Source organism: Mytilus californianus, unplaced genomic scaffold (assembly GCF_021869535.1).
Source record: "Mytilus californianus isolate M0D057914Y unplaced genomic scaffold, xbMytCali1.0.p SCAF_12, whole genome shotgun sequence".
NCBI lineage: Eukaryota > Metazoa > Mollusca > Bivalvia > Mytilida > Mytilidae > Mytilus > Mytilus californianus.
In genome coordinates this window covers 3,196,742-3,202,686 of record NW_026262604.1, presented here as the reverse complement: position 1 = coordinate 3,202,686, position 5,945 = coordinate 3,196,742, and the positions used below count along the sequence as shown (strand labels likewise).

General features: G+C 32.2%; 1 long non-coding RNA gene across 1 annotated transcript; it reads left to right on the top strand.

The window, feature by feature from the left end:
* Positions 1-2,546: 2,546 nt before the first annotated feature.
* Positions 2,547-5,318, top strand: LOC127721215 (uncharacterized). The gene is made up of 2 exons (XR_007991075.1): positions 2,547-3,529; positions 4,599-5,318. It is a non-coding gene; the product is annotated as an uncharacterized LOC127721215 (long non-coding RNA).
* Positions 5,319-5,945: the final 627 nt, after the last annotated feature.

Genomic DNA, 5,945 nt, shown 5'->3' with positions numbered 1-5,945 from the left:
AAGACTGTGTTCTTGTATATTGTGGAGACATTAATTGTTATTGTTTTCATCTTTTGAATTCAATGCACTAACATAGTTAGCAAATGTTTGTTCTGTTCACTCTGTTGAAAGTAACAATCCGCATATGTTCAGTTCGTCCGCTAGGTAATGTTGATTCATCCGAGTTTGGTTTTTTCTTTTTCATAGAAACAAACTAGTATTACTGAGTGTTGGCAATGTTTCCGTCTTCTTGGATCGACAACATTTTAACTGCTATAAACATAACAGATAGAGGTGGGCACCTACCAATTTTACCACGACATCAGTAAATATGGGTTGATTTAGATATTGCAACAAAAAAGGTTTTTAGCGACTTTAAATATTCCTTTTACATTCTACTTTTAATATTTTTATTCAGTTTTACATTTTTTTATTTTGACTTGCATGTTCGAGAAAATGATTACAGATAACTAAGAATGAATATGCCTTGTTGATTCTTATGCGATTTGAAAACGTCATTAAAATTATTTGTCAGTATTCGTGATAAATCGGTTGTTAAAGCATTGTCATAATTTTAAATTGATGCGCAGCAACAAGTTTTTACTAAAAAACTATAAATACGACAATCGTTTTGAATCATTTCACAACATAGTATAATATTTATAGAATGAAAATGCATTGTGCTACGAATATATTTGCATTTCTTAGTTTATTAAACGGAATTATAGCAGCAAGACGTTCAAGCTGCTCTGATATCCGTGTCGTAGACCTATCTCATGTTCATGGACCGAAACCTCTCACGGCTCCATTCTTTCCACCATACAGTTAGTTTTAACATTGTAAACAGATCTTACAGCCCGATGCTTGGAGGTAATTGTGTTTACCTCAGTTTTAGTTTGTAACCCGGATTTGTTTTCTCTCAATCAATCTGTGACTTTCGAACAGCGGTATACTACTGTTGCCTTTTTTTTTTACTAAAGTTAAAGATGTTAAAGTTAATGTTTACTAAATTTTCTAATGAATCCAAATATTTGGTGTGTAGTTTGTCTAAATCTGTAGAATTTATACGAAAAACGGTATATCATATCATAATTGTTACGGTTATGCTGTTTAAAACGTTTTGGAATTGTGATATACTCAGTTTAAACTCATTAGTCAATGGGATAAACTTATTCTCAAAGGTTATCAACTTGACATCGATTTTCTGTTGGTTGTTTTATGTGTTCCGTGCCATTATGTTTGGCCATTTGGAACTCATTTGTGTAGTCTGTTCTTATATTGAGCTGTTCCAGGTGAGACGCGGATGAGGCGCTAACAATCATGTTTAACCACGCCATATTCTGTATTTGCCTGTCCAAAGTCATGAGACTGTTGTCCTTGGTTTGTGTAATTTTTTTTTCGTAATTATAATTGTTATAAATGAGACTGTTAGATTGTTCGTAAGAACTGTTCTCACATTTTTCTGTAGTTTCCTTTTATAGCTGAATATACGATATGTTAAAAATCGTGCGTGTTGTGACCAATAATTTCTTACGGCCGCTCCCCTTTCGTCAGGTAGTTTGAGAACCAAGGTACAAAAAGCCAACTGTATCAAACTTTTTTCAGCATCAAAACCTAAAAGGTCTTATCAGAACAGCCATAACTATCATATTAAGCAATTTTGTTAAATCTAGTTTTACCCTTTGTGGATTCTAATGATATAATTCGTTCAAAAATGGTACCCAATCCAAGACCATTTTTATTTATTACTTTCGTGTGTTTGCAGCATTGTTCAACACACACAAACTCAATGTGTATTTCCTGATGTCAATTAGATTTACTCATTTATTTAAGATATTCGCAAAACAAATACTCATTCTTCTTCAAGGGAATATCGAGGACAGGATGAAAATTGCAAAATCTGCATGAGTTGTAGAGTAAGTACCTCAAGTTATTTGTTATAGCAATGATTGATTTATATAACTGACAGACAACCTGATATAATTTAACTATGGCTTAAGTTCGTTAAGTAAACTTTTATACTTGGATAATTACACAAATTCCCCTAATAATTTGTTTCTCATCCTAAGAGTCGTGTGTTGCAGTACGGTCAACTTGACAGTACTTTGATATACACTATAAGTTCAATGTCTTTGTTTGATGTTGTTTTTTCTTCTATTTACATATTTTTGTTTAATGTATGTAAAAAGGGATGATATCCATGCAATGGAGACGAGAAAAGTAGTAGTTTAACCTGTGTCATGTAATTTTTGTAATCAATTCTAAACAACTACATGTATCATTGTTTTTAGATTAAGAAAATATAGCCGGAAGCGGTTGTTTGAATTTAAAACATCAATTAAACATGCACCTTTCTCAGCTACAAAAGGAAATATATAAGAGTACTTATGATTTTTTTCAATTGTCAAATTTAAATTGAATTCTTTAAAAAGTCTGAGACCTTGACATGTTAACACATTTATATCCTAATTTCGGTTTCGAATTTATCGCCTGAATGTTGAAACAAAATTTAATGAAATATAGTTTGTTGCAAATTTGTTACAAGGATTGCTTATCAGTCAGACATGCCATATAGCTTTGAACTAATTTTCACGCTCAAGTAGTCAGGGGAGTGTTCAGGTATAAGCCATTTGTTGGGTAACTATTTGCGACCGGTGACAAGTATTTGATATTTCTTTAATTCTGAGCTCATTTATACTTCCCCGAAAGTTTTTGATACCAGTTCTTCATTGGTATAAATAAAATTCTGAGTCATATTGTCTTGCTTTCTTCTAGTTTCCTGTTGTGTCAAGACAAAAACAACAATGCAATGATGATGACTCACAAAAAGAACACATTCCTCTTACAAATCATGGAAAAGTATGCCTGCATAAAAAAGATCATCAGAGAAATAGATTTTACACCGTATCAAATGCAATACCATATAAAAATTTCGAATCGTAAATTTATAAATTGAACTGTTGAGAGGAAAACTATGGTATCTAATTCGACGCAGTGGGAGAGCTTATATCTATTGTGAGCCGTATACGTCAGTCGGATATTAAATTATATCTTTGTCTTATTATCATTATTTAGTGGTAACATCATCTAGTTACAATATATGTATATTTTTTTGTTAAAGTTTACCAAGAAACATATTTACTTCCTAGAATTTTTAGTTCCTTGTGCGGTCTTAAGGGGGAAATTATTTTTTAATACATCCATGATATATATGTTATGAAGGTCATTCACGTTGTTATGTCATTAATTACGGGCGCTAATATACATGTACTATTTAAAACAATTAAAACAAGATACTATTTATATTCTACACAAGAGGATGTAAATTTCATACAATAAAAATGCATTGGACAGATAAGATCGTGTTTTTTGTTTCATATGTGAGTTTATTAAACGGGATTTATGCCGCAACACCTTCAAGCTGTTCTGATATTCGTGTAGTAGACCTATCTCATGTACATGGACCCAAACCTCTCACTGCTCCATTCTTTCCAGCATACAGTTTTGAAATTGTAAACAGATCTATCAGCCAGGCACTTGGGGGTAATTGGTAAGTTACACATGTTATTAAGGAAATACGCTCCTTTGTGAAAATTTAACAAGGTTTCTAAAAGACTGTTTTAAAATGATAGTTTTACATTAGAGGTCAGCGTTCAAAGTTTTGAATGGTTTAACATGACAAAACCTAGATAATTCCGAATATCCGACAACAAGACAAAAACCAGAGTAACAAACATTCTTAAAATAATGTGCATTTCTAAGGATTTTTTGGGGTGTAATATGAGTGCAATATTCATCTTAATTATTTTTAAAGGTTTCATAGATGACTTTGAAGGTGCTTTGTAGGTAAACAATTTAACGAAATATTAATATGGGTTATCAGTTTGTGAAATCAATGCACTCTTAGAGTAATAATTAACTAAATTTTCAGTAAAATCTCAATAGAAAAATTGAACATATAAGCAACTCAAGTTGACAAATATCATGATCAACAGGTTAGTTCTATGAAAATATCAGGGAAAAGGCCGAGTGAAATTTACCGAATGGACATGACATGAAGTTACAGAAGACAAATTTATGAAAAGGACGTATACAAATTTATTAAAATTACCAGATGCATACAGAGTTGGTAAACACAACTTTTCTTTTCACTAACATTTTAAAGTCATACATATCTTACAAGAAGACGTTTGGGCTTATTACTATTAGAAATCAAAACCGATAAAAACGAAGATGTTTTATGGCTGCAAATGAGAAAATTATCTACCAAAGATGACATTCCGCGTATTCAAATGGGCAAAACCCATATCGCATTGTAAACTATAAAAGGTGCATATTACCAACATGTAAAGCAATTCAAAAGTTTATGGTTTAATTAGATAAATAGACGTTGTTTTCATTGTCATCATCTGTTTGCAAAATTATATGCGATAACTACAGATTATACAAAGATATATTCTAAAGGTGTGGCATAACAGTTAACAAAATTGACAAATATATTTTTACTATTGAAAAATTATCTCACTGTAATCAATTTCAGAAAAAATATTTTGATTGGCCTGGTAATTTTGCTTCTAAGTATGTTCGTTTTTTAATTAATATATTTTTCATCCATATAGGTTTGAGACTAACTATATTGGTACATCTGAACACAGTGGAACCCACATAGATGCTCCTTCTCACTTCTACAGAAACAGAAAACGCATGCACGAGATTCCACTGGACAAGTTATATGGGCCTGGAGTTATAATAGATATTAGGAGACAGGTTTCGGGAAACGTGAATTACAGAGTAAAAGTATCGGACATAAAACGATGGGAGGCAACTCATGGCCGAATACCGAAGGGGGCAGTCATTCTGTTTAATTCCGGCTGGTCTAGTAGATACCCAGATCCATTTACAGTGTTCAATACTCAAAACACTTCTGATGTTTCATCATACCAATTTCCATCCTATGAATTCAAAGCAATTACATTTTTAGCGAAATTTCGTTCTGTTAACATTGTGGGAAGTGACACTCCGTCTATTGGCGACTCACCTCCGGGTAAAGTTGATTTGTCAAATTTTACATTTCTATTTCAAAGAAACATACCTGTGGTGTTGAATGTTGCCAATCTTGACAGACTCCCTCTTTCAGGATCGACAATATTTGTCCCTGCTATCAACATATACGATGGAAGTGGTGCACCGGCCAGAATTTTTGCAACAGTTCCAGCGTCAAAAATGAAAAATATATATTAAATAAAACGTAATGATTAACATTAAAATTTTGTACAATGTTTAACATTTAAAATCGTTTCCTTTTGTTGACTTAATTTGCCATTAAAACTTTTTTTATTTCTAAGTTTTTGATGGTGGTGTTTTTTTTTTGCTTTTTTACGGCGTGTACATTTCAAAACTTGTTCGTGATTGACGCGTTTGTGTTGACGTCGAAGATTTCAATTAGCGAAATTTATGTATAATTGGTAAATCATTAATTCACGGACTTCATTTCCACAAATTTAGAAAAACTTTACTCAATTTTCTAAAATATCCAAAAATTTGGTTTGTAATTTGTCTAAATCTGTAGAATTCATACGAAAAACGGAATGTCATATCATAATTTCTACGGGTATGTCGTTTTAACAGCATTTTATTTGAGAAGAGAAACGATCAATTTAAACTTATTGATCAATGGAATACAATACACTTATTCTAAAAGGTTATCAACTCAATACCGATTTTCTGTTGGATGCTTTTGTGTGTTTCCTGCTGATATGTTGAGCTTGGCCATTTGGAACTAATTTGATCATGTCTTAAATATGTTGAGGTGTCCCAGATGAGACGCAGATGAAGCGCTCACAATCATGTTTAACCCCACCCATATTCATTATGTGCCTGTCCAAAGTCAGAAGACTTCGTTGCTTGTCCTTGGTTTGTGTCTGTCATTTATTTTCGTAAATATAATTGATATAAATTAGGCTGTT